The sequence below is a fragment of the Macaca nemestrina genome, chromosome 17, assembly GCF_043159975.1.
Source record: "Macaca nemestrina isolate mMacNem1 chromosome 17, mMacNem.hap1, whole genome shotgun sequence".
NCBI classification, from domain to species: Eukaryota; Metazoa; Chordata; class Mammalia; order Primates; family Cercopithecidae; genus Macaca; species Macaca nemestrina.
In genome coordinates this window covers 48,060,746-48,078,027 of record NC_092141.1, presented here as the reverse complement: position 1 = coordinate 48,078,027, position 17,282 = coordinate 48,060,746, and the positions used below count along the sequence as shown (strand labels likewise).

Sequence of the window (17,282 nt, the reverse complement as noted above, 5' to 3'; positions counted from 1 at the left end):
TTTTTATACCTGGATTTTTCAAATATATTATTGAATACATCTTTGGAGTCTCAAGGGACAGCCAAAACGAATAAAATTATTCAATTCTATTTAGATAAATTAAATCTTCACATTGTACATCTTTTGATACCCAAATCAACCAGTGTTATTTCCCCCAGATGCCCTGGGAAAGCAAAGAAACGGGAAAGAAAAGTTAAAATTAATCCATCCCAAACAGCCTCAGATGAGGAGTCCAGAGCAAAGAGAAAGTTCAATGATTTCGAGATTAACCACATTTGCTTTTTAAAACACATATGTATTTAGAAATTCAATACTAAATTTATAGGAGAGTGATGCCTCAATTGTTTAAATGTCGTAGAATTTGTTTTTAAGTGTTTCAAAGGAAAAATAATTACAAATATTAAATTGTGTCAATTACCTAAATAATTCATAAAGGAGTCCATCGTTGAGTTGGTTTGTACGTATCAGCTTCAGGGCATTAACTTATATCCACACTGCAGATTTTTTGTGTGCATGTGAATTTTTTTAGGAGTTATTTATGCTTTATAGCAGGATAGAAGCAATTATTGTTATGTGCCAATTAGTATTCCAAGGATTCACATCCATAGGTTACTCATCAACTACAAAAAGACAGTTTCATATTTAAAAATCATTCTGAAATTTCTTACCAAATGATGAAACTCAACATAAAAATAAAAGGGGAGACAGGGTAGGGAGAAGTTGGGAGAGAGAAGCAAGCCCGTTCCAACCTCAGTCTGAACCTACGAAACCAAAGAGACCATTTCAGGTAAGGAAACTCAAGGAAAACAGGATCCTCCACAAAGCACGTATTTCCATTTCTCTATCTCATTTTGGCAGACCAAATATTACTCTAAGTTTCCCCCAAAAGAAACAAGATAAAACAAAACTCTGCCTTTCTCCTGAACTCTGAGAATGAAGAGGGAAAGAGAAGGTGCCTGAGATTTCAGTTTTAGACCTAAGGAATTTTACCAGGCTCAATTCCAATCCCTGAAAAGAAGACTAAAATGAATACATTGACCCAAACTTTAACCAAAGAATTAGGCTTAGTAACAACTCAGATTTTACTTTTTTTTTTTTTTTTTTTTTTTTAAATGTGTCTGGCTGTCTTTCTCTGTCTCTCTGCGTTTGTTTGTGGTGCATACCGAGTAAATTATTTGCTGATAGGTGAATCTCAGCAAATGCTTTTCTTCCTTTGAATGCCTGGTGAGCTTGTTGGGAAAAGTCATTTAAGTCACTTAAAACAATCCCTTGAAAAGTAAAACTCAATTCTGAAATAAAAGTATAACTTAGAGCTTAAAAATAAATTAAATAAAGGAAGCATTAAAAGATAAATGGAGCAGGATGCTCTGTGGCTGAGGTAATCTGAGTGGAGAGGGAAGAAGGAGGGTTACGTTAATAAATGATTAAAAGGCCTTAACAAGGGCCTATCAGGTTGACCAGGAAAGCATTCTTCTTCTCTGCTCCTCCCTGAGACCACCTTTTTTACATTTGTTCTCAATGCTGATCAATATGGTTTTCATTTGCTGATTTCCATAATGCCATATGTGATCTGCCAGGCGGACATAATGAAGCTAGAAAGAGCTGAAGTCATTTTAACATTCTCGCTTGTATGACTGTCGCCAGTTTACCAAATGCCTGTTATCTGGGAGCCTGTATCTCTCTTGTTTATTGACAAATACCAGAGAGGTTTGCTCCTAGAGAGAGCAGCTCTGGGTGGCAAATTTAAGATTCAAACTAAATATTAGACTTTTTTTTTTTTTTTGCTACCACTCTAACCTGTAATTTAAACTTGATTAAATAAAAACAAGATTTAAGTGTGACTTATCCTTTTCTGAACACAAGTGCTCACTTCTGTTGATAAAACAATAAATCAGAAAAAATAAAGCACCAATACTTTATGATGCCACCAAAGCCTCAGGACATATTTATTGCCCCAATTCAAATTTTCCTACAAATAGAGTGTTTTCGTTGGCCCACTAGTATTTGTCTCTGATAACTTTCACCAAAATTCATATCAAACTGTGTTTTAAAATTTTTTACTCTTTACTAAAGTTTCTTTAGTCCATGCTCTGGCAGGAAGAAACTTAAAAAAAAAATCATATGTAAGCTTCGTACACTTTTTTCACTGCATAATAAAATGGGTTTGTTGAGGTCATCACATAAGTGACACAGGCAAGAGCCTTCCGTGATGCCTGAGATATCTCATTAAAAATTCTCTGTATTGTTTGTTGATCACTTTTCCATACTCAAAAGAAAATTTCAAGAAAAAGTGCAAATAGGAAAACATTTCTGAAATGATTTATCTTTTGCAAGCCGAATACTCCCCACCAAAAAAAAAAACAAAACAAACAAACCAGTTGCATTTGATCAAAAGGATACTTCAACATTGTAATTTAAGAATAAAAATATATTTAGTGCCTTCATGTATAATAAATTTAATTCCTTTTTACATTAAACACCTTAAATAATAAATATTCTGATGATTAACAGAAGTCACGTTTTGGTTCTCAAGAACAAAATCCCTCTGAGGCTGGGCGTGGTGGCTCATGCCTGTAATCCCAGTACTTCAGGAGACCCATGGCGGGAGGGTCGCTTAAGCTCAGGAGTTTGAGACCAGCCTGGGCAATGTAGGGAGACCTCATCTATAGAAAAAAATAAAAAGTAAAAATTTAGTCAGGTGTGGTGGTGCACACCTGTGGTCCCAGCTACTGGGGAGGCTGAGTTGGGAGGACTGCTTGAGCCCAGCTTGTGATCCCACCACTGCACTCCAGCCTGGACAACAAAGGGAGACCCTGTCTCAAAAAAAAAAAAAAAAAAAAAAAAAAGCTGTGCTGACAATTTAGTCCTGGAACTATGAAAACTGAAATCATAGAATTTTGCAAAGAAAATCCCTCTGAGCTGTTCTAAAAAATGGTGACAGTGTCAAGGCTGGGTCAGCACACAAAGGTTTAGAAATAGTTGCATCACCAAATACTGCATTTGCCCCAACTCTGAGTTCACAATCTTTGCTGTATTACGTGAGTTTTCTTTTCTCCTCCTTTCCTTATTCCTTCCTTCCCTCCCTCCCTTCCTTCCTCAAAGGACACACTGGTTCAAAACAAAACAAGGGAAAAGAAAACAAACTGAAGGAAGGCAGTGCGACAAATATCTAAAGGAAAGGTCCTTCAGGAGAACAAAGTGGCACTGGGGGGATGAACATCACATTTACTCCCTCAACCTTCGCTTCCCTTCACTAAACCAATGGATTGTTGTTTTCTCCATTCTCTTAATTTCTTTAGCAACAGTGAAAGGATACTAAAACAATGAGACCTTCAAGCTGGCTGGTGTCAGAACATGAATTATTCCTGTTGTGTGTGTGGTTGTTGGTTGGTTGTTAATTCGTTTGGAAAACAGTAGCAGATTCCACCCCCAAATGGGGAGATAAAAGTGCACACATCACTGTGTTACTAAAGAATCCTAATATGACTGCTGTTGAGTTCTGATATAAAAGTCGATAATGAGGTAAACAGCAACGTTTAGCAAAACAAACCAAAAAACAAGAAAAAAAATGATACATGATACAAGGATTCTAACGGCATACAATGGTAGAGAGAATTCATCTTAAGGACCTTCCTCTGGGGTTCTGAAATTTTTGGATTATGGTAAAGCAGATGATAAAGAACCTGTAGCCCATTTAAAAGTAACAAGCTAACTTCTCTTATGAATTCCAAATTAAATAGGAGATGTTACCTTACACTGGGCGTTTGGTGAGGTTGGAGAGATTATGTGGTTAGCGTCTTTTAAATGCAAAGTCATCTCTTTCCTTCTGATATTCATAGTAAAAACAATTATTAAAATGGTAAGAAAACAGAGAAAAAGAAGCAATCTTGCCTAGACATGAACCAGGAAGAAAGGCAGGAATGATATTCTCAAAGTCTAGTGCAACTGGTGGCAGAGTACCCCACTGAAGACTTAGCAACTAACACTTTACTTTACTTGGCCCATAATTACCACACCGAAGGACAAGTCAGATTAGCACTGTCCTACAACATTGTATTATGGGAACAACAGGTTAGTTACAAAAGTTGAAAACACTCTCATAAAAGGTGAGATTACCACCAGAATAGACTTCTAAAGTGAGGTAATGGGAGAGAGGCAGGAAAAGTCCACTCCTCTTATTTACAGAAGCTATGGGAAGAGAAAGGGAGTTCCAGCTTCAACTGACAGACAGGGGAGTAAATTATGAAGGTTCTTTTGAGCTGCAGTAGGCTCAGGAGGACAAGAAAAACTGTGAGTTAGTATAGGATGATAGAAAATTTCTTTCAAAAGAAGGAAGTAGAAAACGCATTATATCCAAGTTCAGGCAGTAAAAAAATAACAGTTTAACAATAAGGGATTCCCTTACAGAAAAATAAATCTCTGGGAGGCTGTTTTAGATCCTTTGCCCCAGTTGTGGTAAGCACACCTTTCGCTGCTCTGTGGAAAGAGGTACACTCACCAAACTAAAGGGTCCTTTGAGGAAGGAGAATGACCAGGAATCTGCAGTATTGGGTTATTTATTTTTTTTAGAAGATAACTTTAAGACTTTATTATCTTTATAATAATATTAATATTAATGATTGAAACTTAGAACTGGATTATTTGGCCCTTTCTTCCTTCTTACCTCCTCCACAAGCATTCTCTTAGATCTGAGGTTGGGCTCAACATATTCAAGCCTTAGCACTATTTTCTTCCTAGTTTTAACCCTTTTCTAGAAAAATAGGCTCAGTCTGCCTACTGAGAGGTGAAGTCAGCTGGACTTCCTGGGTCAAGTGGGGACTTGGAGAACTTTTCTGTCTTACAAGCGGATTGTAAAATGCACCAATCAGCGCTCTGTAAAAACGCACCAATCAGCACTCTGTAGCTAGCAAGGGGATTGCAAAATGCACCAGTCAGCGCTCTGTAAAACGTATCAATCAGCAGGATCCTAAAAGTAGCTAATTGCAGGGAGGATTGAAAAAAGGACACTCCAATAGGACAAAAACGGAACATGGGAGGGGACAAATAAGGGAACAAAAGCTGGCCACCCCAGCCAGCAGCGGCAACCTGCTCGGGTCCCCTTCCACGCTGTGAAAGCTTTGTTCTTTTGCTATTCACAATAAACCTTCCTATCGCTCACTCTTTGGGTCTGTGCCATCTTTAAGAGCTGTAACATTCACTGCAAAGGTCCACAGCTTCATTCTTGAAGTCAGCGAGACCATGAACCCACTGAAGGAACCAACTCCGGACACACTACTATAAGCCACTCTCCTTCCTATCATAAAACCACTTTCCCTGGGCACACAGAGAATCCTTGCCCTTTTGGTACCGTGTCACTATGTGGAGCTGGTGCTTGCCATACTTCTTACAGTAAGTCTGGTGCATTTTAGGAACATTCATGTTTGCAGGAGGAGTACTGGCATGAAAAGCCTGTGGTCTATCTCATCATCACTGTATCCAGAGACCTTGCCAAGAGCCCCTGGCATACAGTAGTCATTCAAAACATAGATGTTGGCCAGGTGCAGTGGCTCACGCTTGTAATCCCAGCAATTTGGGAGGCCAAGGCAGGAGGCTCACTTGAGCCCAGGAATTCAAGACCAGTCTGGGTAACATGGCAAGAACTTGTCTTTGCCAAAAATTTAAAAATTTGCTGGGCATGCTAGTCAGTCTCAGCTACTCGGGAGACTGAACTGGAAGGAATGCTTGAGCCAGGGAGGTTGAGGCTGCAGTGAGTCGAATGTGCCACTGTACTCCAGTCTGGGTGACAGAGTGAAACCCTATCTCAAAAAAAAAAAAAAAAAATTGAATGAAAGAGATGTTTAGATTAGAAGCAATACAGGAATTTGCAGAAGTCCTTAACAGTTAAAAGAAAAAAAAAAAAAAAAAAAGTAGGTAAAAACAGGAGGAGGAGGTAGTGGTATAGGTTGATTATCCCTTATCCGAAATGCTTGGGGCCAGGAGTGCTTTGAATTTTGAATTTTTCAGATTTTAGAATATTTGCATTATAGACTTACTGGTTGAGAATCCCTAATCTGAAGATCAAAAATCCTCCAATGAACATTTCCTTACAGTGTAATATTGGCACTCAAAAAAGTTTTGAATTTTGGAGTATTCCAGATTTCAGATTTTTGGATTTGGGATAGTCAACCTGTAATAGCAGTAGTAGTAGCAATAACAGTAATTGCAGTAGTTGTGGTCATTGTAGCTTTAAATGAGAAGTTGGAAGTGTAAGTGAAATTCAGTTGTCTAGATGTGGCTATACAGAAATCTGTGGCTCCAGGGCTTTATCAGCATTAAAGATTTACTCCCCTTCAACTGGACTCCCAGGGAACTACAAAAGAAGGTTTGCACAAGTGTGGAAAACCAAGATCTTGAGTAACAGGAGGATTTATAGTCACGTTCCGTAAGTGAGAAACGAAATGATGAGGTAAGTACCTTATTAGTAATGCTAAGGTCAAGACCAGGTCAGGATGGGTTAAGTTAGAAGAGCCCTGTCAGAAGTTCCAAAAGCAGTCTGGGGGTTAAAGACATTTACAACTTGGCCTCAGTTTCCTAACTCTAACATACCAGCAACCAAATCTAATTACGAGAAGTTATACGAAAGCAAATCTAAGTGTAATCAATTAGCAGGAATTAATGAGGAGAGCTGGGAAACATGTCTGTTGAAGACAGAGAAAGGAAGGGCAGTATTATTTTATTGCCTGGTCTTTTGTAAACTCTGTACTGGTAGCAGAATCTCTATTTCTAGAACAAGCAGAGCTCTGTCACACATCTTGTAGGATTGTTCCCGCTTTTCAGTGCACGTGGGTGGTGGTTATTATTTTTAATGTATTCCTACTTCAGTAAGTCATAAATAAGCTTACCTATTCAAATGACCACAAAAAATGATGAGAAAGAGCACACTGACCCACAAGCAGCAAAGACCCAGAAGGCAACACTTAAAACATAAACTGCCAACAGCAACCTGATCGGGTTTCATAAATCAGAGCAGCCATGGCCCTAAAGAGTGGGAATGAGAGCTCCAGTAATTGCAGTCTTCTGTCTGGGAGCATACTGTAAAAATAGCCACAGTAAGCAATCTTCCTGACCAATCAATAGACTCCTATTAACCTCCTGGCCAATTACAGGATGATTGGCTAAGCAAACAAAGAATTATTGGCTGTTTAGTTGGGACTTTATTCAGGTCTCTCTCTTCCCCTGTTTCTCATTCTGTTCCGCCTCTCCTCCCCACCCCCTTTCCTGTTAGGAAAAAACATCTGCAAACACCTGATATTCATCTAAGTCTCTGCAGTTGTACAGTCTTGTTAAATTGTTACCACCTTTTCCACAAGCAGTTTTGGCAATTAACCTCATGGCCAGAGACTTCAAAGAAAACAACTGTTGAGTTTAACCTCTCTGAGCTACCATAGATTCTTTTATGATTTTTCCTGAAACACTTTCATCCAGAGAGGAAAAATGCAGACTGATAAAAGTAATGTTTATTTTAATATTTGGTTAATTTATTAAGAAGACAAACGCCTCAGACATTTGCCATAACAGGGTGCACTCGCTTTTCAAAGCCTTCACAAAGTGGGGTTTTATTTTAATTTACATTCCCAACACATGTGTGCTTCTCTGCTCTTCCACAAATCCTACATTTGCTGGAATCCAAGGATTTGATACATTTGACCCTCCCTTGCCCCTGTTCACAAATCTCTCATATGTTTCTCAAAACTGTTTAAAAGTCCAGAATGAAAAATGCATTTAAAATTAATGCTAAGAACCAAAGTTGCCATTAAAAATCTATTTTCATTTTCTATTTTTACCCTCACAGATATACTTTTTACATTAAAAGCAAGGTTAATCCCCAACTCTCATGAGAAAAAAACTACTAGCAATAAAGATCAAAATATATAACCGAACAAGCAATACAATTCTTCTCGAGTAATCTTCTGGCCTAAGTATTTCGCAATTTATGCTATGGAACCAGATTTTTACAGCTGTACATAATAATAATAATGGGCCTGATCTTACCAGCTGAAAGCAGGTTTGTGGAAGTGCATTAACTCCTTCAGGCGTCTAAGTTCATTTGGAATTTTAATAAAAGTGATTAAATATTTAGTAGACCCTGAGAACTACTGATATCCCTTTCTGGCAAGGTCAGGCTTTGTAAAATTGCCACTAATACTTTTGCCACTCTTTGAGAAACCTGAAGAACTCTGTCAACGATTTAGAGTATTTGTGTGCCTTTTCTAGAAGTACCATAGGGTTGAAATAAAAAATCTGTAGCAAAGTCAACAGAGCTTTTGTTTGATATTTGCAGTTATCATTATCTTCATGTTATAATTAATTCTCCCAAAGCCATAAATAACTGTTTTCTAGAAAATGGCACTCCGTGGTACAGTAACATGCCATTTGATAATTTCGTTAGGGGCCTGGCTTTAACCAAACAGCACATTTTTTGCCAACACCACCACCTTCATGAGTTTAGGGAAGCAGAGGAGGAAGCGCAATAACAACATAGTTTTTGGAGGGAGACAGACCTGCAGTAGATTTCTACTTTTGCTCTGTATTAGCTGTGTTGAGAATAGGCAAATACGAATAATTATACCTATCTTGTAGGGATGTTATGAGGATAAAATGGAGTGGAACATACAATGCAAAAGTCACAAACTGTTTCGGTTAGCCTGTAGTGTTTAAAAAATCAGGAAATATCCATAAAAATGTGAATTTCCTGTCTCTTTTGACTAAATGGAAGGTCTGGCAACACCGAGCCCACACTTCTGTAGTTGGTAACATGGAATGAAATGGCAGCAGTAACCTTAAATGTAGGTAATTTGCTGTATAACCCCCACCACTTAAATCTGGCCAGTGTAGCCTCTGAGTTTTTGAACCTTGTACGAAGTGGTTTAAAATAGTGTTTGGAACAGTGTCCGGCACATAATGTTTGGTACATAGTAAGTACTCAATAAAAGGTAACTATTATGTGAGATACTACACCAAATAAAATGAGTTGGCTCCAAATTTGAGGGAGGTTTCACAGACATATCAGCTAAACATTTTATGGGCAGAGAATATATTAAGCTCTGGAAATAACACAAAAACGTGTGTGTGTGTGTGTGTATGCGTGAGAGATGTATTAATATCAATTACACACACATAGTTTTCTAAACCTTCTGAGTGTCTCTACTTATCTAAAATCCCTATAGCACTTACTTTTAACAATATTCCTTGTGGAATTTAGCACATACTGTATCTTGTACTGGTATTTGCATTCCCAACCAACTTACACATTTCTTTCTTTCTTTCTTTCTTTTTTTTTTTTTTTTGAGACAGAGTTTCACTCTTGTTTCCTAGGCTGGAGTGCAATGGCGCGATCTTGGCTCACTGCAACCTCCACCTCTCAGGTTCAAGGGATTCTCCTCCCTCAGCCTCCTGAGTAGCTGGGATTACACGCATGCACCACCACACCTGGCTAATTTTGTATTTTTAGTACAGATGGGGTTTAGTACAGATGAGCCACCGTGCCCCGCCCCAACTTATACATTTCTAAGGTATGTATTCCCCAAAGCTTTATTGAGACTATAAAAACACCTCTAATTCAGGCAATTAGGGAAATGGCCAGTCTGAAACAAGGAAGCAGGTGAGTTATACTTGAGAACACTTTTTGAGAAACAGAAATCTATTAGCGCCACTTTGATATAAGAAACACCTGTTGGCCCAGGTGCGATGGTGCACACCTGTAATCCCAGCACCTTGGGAGGCCAAGGTGGATAGATTGATTATGCTCAGGAGTTCAATACCAGCCTGGGCAACCTGGTGAAACCCCGTCTCTACAAAAACAAAACCAAAAATCAGCCCAGCATGGCCGGGCGGGGTGGTTCATGCCTGTAATCCCAGCACTTTGGGAGGCTGAGGCGGGTGGATCACCTGAGGTCAGGAGTTCGAGACCAGCCTGACAAATATGGAGAAACCCCATCTCTACTAAAAACACAAAAAATTAGCTGGGTGTAGTGGCACATGCCTGTAGTCCCAGGCCCTCAGAAGGCTGAGGCATGAGAATCACTTGGACCTGGGAGGTGGAGGTTGCAGTGAGCTGAGATCATGCCACTGCACTCCAGCTTGAGCAACAGAGTGAGACTCTGTCTCAAAACAAAACAAACAAAAAAAATAGCCAGGCGTGGTGGTGTGCACCTGTAATCCCAGCTACTCGGGAGGCTGAGGCGGGAGAGTTGCTTGAGCCTGGGAGGTCGAGGCTGCAGTGAGCCATGATCACGCCACTGCACTCTAGCCTGGGCAATGGAGCAAGATCCTGTCTCAAAAAAAAAAAAAAAAAAAAAAAGAAACATCTGTCATTACAACAAACCAAGTGGGTTTGAAATATTTTCATTTTCTCTGCAAATGCATGTTCCCCTCTGAAATATTATTTAAACTACCAATTTGCATAACATTTTACTCACACTTAAAGATCAATCTCAATTCAGCAAAGTCATACTTTCTGAATGGATTGTGTTATCACCTACAATCTCATCCTTTTACTCTGATTATGAGAGTCACAAGGAAAGAAAATGAACATCATCAGTGGACCAGCAAAGCCTAGAATTCCAATCTGCCACTCTAGCTCAAGATTCTCTCATTTTTACTTTAATTTTAGTTCCATTTTGAAAGGCATGAAAACAACCTTCCAATTTGATTAGGCTGTTCTAGATATTTGGGGGTTGTGGGGAGAGGGCAGAAACTCCTAAGAGCTCAGTCATTTTAAACAGTAAGTCTTTCAAAGCAATTTTCAGAGTGACCCAAACTGGTACACAAATAAACGACCTTGGCTGGATGCAGTGGCTCACATCTGTAATCTGAGCACTTTGGGAGGCTGAGGGGGATGGATCCCCGAACCCAGGAGTTCGAGACCAGCCTGGGCAACATGGCAAAACCCTGTCTCTACAAAAAAAAAATAATAATAAAAAAATCAGCTGGGTGTAGTGGCTTCCGCCTGTAATCCCAGCTACTCAGGAGACTGAGGTGGGAAGATCGCCTGAGCCCAGGAGGTAAAGGTTGCAGTGAGCCGTGATCACATCCCTACATTCCAGCCTGGGCCACAGCATGAAACTGTCTCAAAAAAAAAAAAAAAGGTAAGTAACCTCGTGCTACGGAACAGGACTGTGTCAGCTATCTGGGGGTAGATCAGGCATAGGGGGATGAGTCCTCCCCAGCAAAGCAGAAGAGCTTCAGGGAAAAGGACAAAAATAACAACATGGTCCATCAAGAGGATAAAAGGTAATCTCAGATTCCAGGAGTATCTTGGAAGCAGCTATGGAAGGTCTGGCAGTCTCTGCAAACAAGTGGCCTGGGTGGAAATTTGTGAGGGAAGAAAAAAAAAAATGAAATATGTCATGTACATGAAGTTCAAATCAAACCTAAAACTTCCTCTGTCCACGCTTGTTAAGAGGACTTTCATATTAAACAGGAACTCTCCAGAAAGGAAAATGATTTCTGGTCATTCTCACTGCAAGACTTAGATTTTCAATTTCCCTTTAATTTTTATATTCTTTTTCAGCTTAAGTAAAAAGGGGAGGGATATTTGTGCTGAACATTTAAGAATAATTTTTTAAAGTAACATTAAATGACACAAGGGTCTGGTGCTATGCTGTACAGTTCAATGAACTCCTGCACAGATCAGCAAGATGGTTGGAAATGCCTCTCTCCGTCTGTTTTTCATCTCCAAAGTCTGTGTACTCAGTAGAGTGTGAAGAGAGCCTCTCTTCTCCTCAGAACATTCTCCCAATGGTCCTCCCCCAACCCCCACTCCCTCTCCGTAGCCCCTGCAGCAGAGAACAGGAACTAGAGCAAATGCTTTTGTGAATTAAGAGATCTTGTGAGCGTAAATTTGGTCAGGCTGCTCCTTTCTGCAGGCCAGACCCCGCTGCTGCCCCAGGATGTGAACTGTCAGTTTGCATAGCTGGTGATGAGTTGCAGAACCATCAGCAAAGGTGAAGACGGCAGAAACAAGAAAGATTCAAGACTGGTGGAAATCATTTCACAAGGAAAATTTCAGCCATCAGTGGGAGGAAGCTTTGAAAAATGCTGCCATTTCCGAGTCAGAATGAAGGAAAAATTAAATTACTGCCGGTGAGGCGAGCCAAAGTTGCATCTCCCTCCAGGGAGAGTTTTGATAATGGTAAACATTTGACAGCTGGCCTGGAGTTGTTATCTTGTTCTAACAGTTGTTATGGTCTAAATGAATATTTCTGATAAGGAAACAGAAAGAAAATTTTAAGCACTTTTGTATTTTTATGTTTTAAGCCTTATGGTGGTGAGCCAAACAGGTTTAGAGCAATTTGTCACCGAGGGCCTACTCAAATGCTATAATGATCTTAATCTGGGAATCTTAGCAGTATCGTTATTTCAGTTAATCTACATGAAGTAATTCTTTGAGGTAAATCAACTGACTAAGAAAATATCTCTGACCTCTAGCTTCCTCAGCAACCCGTAAACACAATTCTAAGAGCTGACTCGAAGAAGTCCAGAAAATAAAGGGTTAATTAAAGCTAACTTAAATACACTCTGCTCAAGAACACGCAGAGAAATATTGTGCTGTTAAATGACTAGTTTTTTGACTACTGAGGATCAACAATTATAAATTTTCAAACTTTCACAGATTTTATAAAAAATATTAGGCCAAACATTTCAGAAAATAACAGAGATAAAGTAGTTAACATTTTAGACCTAAAAAGGGCTGCTTAGTTTTGCATTACCAGAAGATAGAGAAGGCTTGGAGGGACACTTCATTAGAAAACACTTGCTTAATTCTTATATACAGCATAAGAAAACATCTGTGTGTTGTCTGAAATGTTCCAGGTCTTCACAGGCACTGGATCTGTCGTAGTATCTAGACACACATGTAGAAGGCTCAGAAGAGATGGTAGGGAGTCCCTTGCCTTACACGGATTTGCTGATAGTTGTGTCTTCAGAGAAAGAAACGAAGTCCTCAGGCTACTATAACCCTCCTTAAAAAAAAAAATCTACACTCCAAAGTTTATTCTGCCTCTGGCATTCCTCTAGGCAAGAGTTTACCAGTGGCAAAAAATAGGGAAAACTGCAAAAAAAAAAAAAAAAAAAAAAAAAGAGTAGAAAGGAGTCAACTGTCCTCCTATACAATGAACAAAAACTTAAAACTTATTTTCAGAACACCTATAGAAAATTTGAGCATTACTTGCCTAAAATGTAATTTGCATAAGTTATGGGAATTTAGTATTTCCGGAAAAAAATCTGATTTCATGAATAATCACCATCTACTTGGTGCTTCACACTGGTTCGGTCTCTATCCCAAAGCGATGGTAGGACACACAGGCCAATGAAACCAGCACCCCTAATTTGTAGGTGTCCTGTGTTTCTGTGACTTATACTTTATTTTTTATTTTATTGAGACAGAGTCTTGCTCTGTCACCCAGGCTAGAGTGCAGTGGCACAATCTCGGCTCACTATAGCTTCCGCCTCCCAGGTTTCGGTGATTCCCCTGCCTCAGCCTCCCTAGTACCTGGGATTACATGCATGCACCACCGTGCCCGGCTAATTTTTATATTTTTAGTAGAGGTGGGGTTTCGCCATATTGGCCAGTTGGTCTCAAACTCCTGACCTCAGGTGATCCACCCGCTTCAGCCTTCCAAAGTGCTGGGATTACAGGCATGAGCCACCATGCCTGGCCGACTTATAACCTTAGAATGTATTTGCAAGCATTATGTCCTGACCAAAGAAAAATTTTAAAGTCTTTATACCTCTATTTTTCTTTAAAAAACAAAATCAGAATTTCTACCTTTATTCTACATTTGTGGGAAGTAAAAATTTCATTATTTTTTTCCCCAGGGACTCAGCCCTGCCTTAATATGAAAGTATATAAATTGATATTAAAGCATGGTATTTTGAGAATGTTTCAAAGTAAGGTCAAACTGGTGTTAAAAACCCTACTAGTGAAGGCTAAAATAACAGTCTGGCCGAACAGTCTTAAGTGCAGCTGACTCCAATTACTAAGTACATCCTAGCGATGTTTTTTACTAACAAGAACAATGCAAGCAAGTTGAGTTCAAAAATAAAGTCAAAGAGAACTTACTCATAAAAAAAATTAGATAAATTATCCCAATACTGTAGCTATATGGGCATTTGACAGTTAACTTCTCCTTCAGCACTGAAAAAATTAAGTTCTTTTAATAAATAATCAGAAAGAGAGGTGAGGGAGATTCTAAAAGGGAACAAATGCTAGAAGAAAAAGCTTCTTTTGAGAAAAACCAAGAGAATTTTGGATAAGAAAACATATACATAATCTAACCACTATAAAATCATGGAAACAGTACTTTCAAATAACTTTTAAAAACATTTTATTATGGAGAATTTTGAACATACATCAAAATAGAAAAATATAATAAAACCCATGCATCCATCATACAACCCGAACAACCCTCAAACCAGGCCAATCCCGCCCCATCCACATCCAAATCCACTTCCCTCCTCCTCTGTTATTTTGAAGCAAATCCCAGATGTCATCAAATCCATTTTTGTCAGATGCAGTACATGAAAAGGCAGAGATCTTCCAAGCACATCATTCTATACGACTGCCTCTTCCTGCCTTCACCTCTATATCCCCAAATCCATTTTTTCTGATGATACATTCCCCCACCCTCCCCTGCCCCAGAATGTTGTTACTAATGCTAACTAGCACTCCCAGGGCACTATACAAACCTAGTTAAACAGAGAACATTTATCAGATACACAGGACTTTTGTTTTACATGAGGGCTGATGGCTTCCATGTACCCTTTCATTCTTAAAATTCTCTGATTCCTCCATGCAAAACATCCACTTTGGATTGGATCAGTATTCCTCCATTACCAAAACCGGGGTCACATCATCTAGCATCAAGGAAGCCACTGTACTACAGTAGTTAAGACATCAGCTTCAATTGTACAGATCTGGGTTTAAATTTGGCTCTCACAATTACTAACTGGCCAAATAACCTTTCTAAGTCTTTGTCTCCTCATCTCTAAAATGGACATAATAACAACCACCTAACAGATTGTCAACAAGATTGATTGAGATAAGGTATATACAGTACATAGCCAAGTACCTTAATAATAAATTTAGCTCATTAAAAAAAATCAAATGTGAATCTTACATGTAACAAACACCAATAATGAGAAGCTGTATATATCTGGGGAAAAGAGAAAATGAGACGGGAAATAGGAGTAAAACTACTCCATTTAAATAAATCTTATCCTCAACAAACTTCTTTCAAGAACTTGAGGATCTGTGTATAATTGTTTACTTTTTTTTTTTTTTTGAGATGGGGTCTCGCTCTGTCACCAGGCTGGAGTGCAGTGGCGCGATCTCTGCTCACTGCAACCTCTGCCTCCTGGGTTCAAGCAATTCTTCTGCCTCAGCCTCCTGAGTAGTTGGGACTACAGGCGCCCACCACCACGCCTGGCTAATTTTTGTATTTTTAGTAGAGATGGGGTTTCACCATGTTGGCCAGGATGGTCTTGATCTCTTGACCTCGTGATCCGCCTGCCTCAACCTCCCAAAGTGCTGGGATTACAGGTGTGAGCCACCGCGCCCAGCCTGTTTAACTTTTAACAAGCTCATAATCTAAAACATGGGTGATTCAATTTTTATTTTATTTTTTGAGACAGAGTTTCGCTCTGTTGCCCAGGCTGGAGTGCTGTGGTGTGATCATAACTTATTGCAGTCTCAAACTCCTGGGCTCAAGGAATCCTCTCACCTCAGCCTCCCAAGTAGCTGGGACTATGGGCTCCTGCCACTATAACTGGTTACTTTTAACATTTTTTTTTTTTTGTAGACAGAGTCTTGGTATGTTGCCCAGGCTGGTCTCAAATTCCTGGCCTCAAGTGGTCCTCCCACTTTGGCCTCCCAACGTGCTGGGATTACAGGCATGAACCCCCATGCCCAGCCTAATTCAACTTCTTTATAATTGTTTCAACATTTAAGTAATCAAATGCCCTACATATGAATGTAAAGGCCCCTCACTGAAGAATGTAACATTTATGTAGTGGTGTAAGTTCTGAGGGCAATAGAGGGTAAATACTCATTACTGTGTTGAAATGAACCAGCCCAGTCCCACTGTACAGGTGAACCAGGATAAACAGACATGATAATGAAAAGTAGAAGTGGTAGCAATGATCTCCCACAGGGTTCATGCCTGCCCCATTTCACTATTATACTTTTGGGGGGGGAAACACTCAAATGGACAAAGAGCACAGGGAGGCACGCTTTTTCCTTACTTTACATTTTTCAGGATACTTGCAGATTAGTACAAGATTTCTCTTAAATCATGTACCATCAATCCACTACATTACAATCTGTAATGTGCCCAAAGTCACAGAGTCATTTCATAAGGAAAAGAACATGAAAGCTTTATGTAAGAACTATAAACTATGTAAATATATATTTATTAACTTAAAAAAATCACAATTAGCTTTTAATTGACTTTACAAAGGGAGTTTTCTCTTTTCTTTTGCATTCCAAAGTTATATAGAGGCCATACTAAGATGGCCAAACGCCAGAGTGCTGTTTCTCCCGAAAAAAAAAAAAAAAGTGGAGAGATAAGCAACTTTTATGTGACTTTACAAATTGAATTCACTTGCTGTGATTACTTGGTAAATGTTTCATTGTGATAATCACTTAACAGGGTTACTTTTTTTTAGTGTTTCAGTCCTGCTGCCAGAATACTTTTCCCCAACTCAAAACCTTCCATCTCTTGTCCCCTGTTCCACATCTCCCACCAGCACTCCACCTTCAGAGTCTGGTCCTAACCTCCCTTGATAGCTGGATCTTCCACAGCTATCCCTCACATATCCTTTGCTATATATTCAAAGCAAACTTCCGTACTTTCCCAAATTGGTCCAGTATGTGTATGCCTTGGTGACTCTGTTCCCCCTTTTTTTTTTTTTTGAGATGGAGTCTCACTCTGTCACCCAGGCTGGAGTGCATTGGTATGACCCTGACTCACTGCAACCTCTGCCTTCTGGTTTCCAGCGATTCTCCTACCTCAGCCTCCTGAGTAGCTGGGATTACAGGCATGCACCACCACGCCCGGCTAATTTTTTGTATTTTTAGTAGAGATGGGGTTTCACTCTATTGGCCAGGCTGATCTCGAACTCCTGACCTCAAGCGATCCACTCACCTCGGCCTCCCGAAGTGCTGGGATTACAGGTGTGAGCCACTGTGCCCAGTCATATGACCTTGTGTCTTGACAGTAGGTATCCCTTTCTTCAATCTTCAC

The 17,282-nt window shown here is 39.5% G+C and overlaps 1 protein-coding gene and 1 long non-coding RNA gene across 12 annotated transcripts in view; both read right to left on the bottom strand.

Annotated features, from left to right (window-relative positions):
* LOC105476856 (BCAS3 microtubule associated cell migration factor) overlaps nt 1–17,282 on the bottom strand; it is a 710,244-nt gene that overhangs the window by 239,557 nt on the left and 453,405 nt on the right. The gene's annotated exons all lie outside the window — the stretch shown is intronic.
* Nucleotides 1–17,282, bottom strand: part of LOC139359591 (uncharacterized) — a 75,061-nt gene that overhangs the window by 32,517 nt on the left and 25,262 nt on the right. The window contains exon 2 of the long non-coding RNA XR_011615678.1: nt 1–17,282. This exon is cut by the window's left edge and continues 32,517 nt beyond it. This is a non-coding gene — a long non-coding RNA (uncharacterized lncRNA).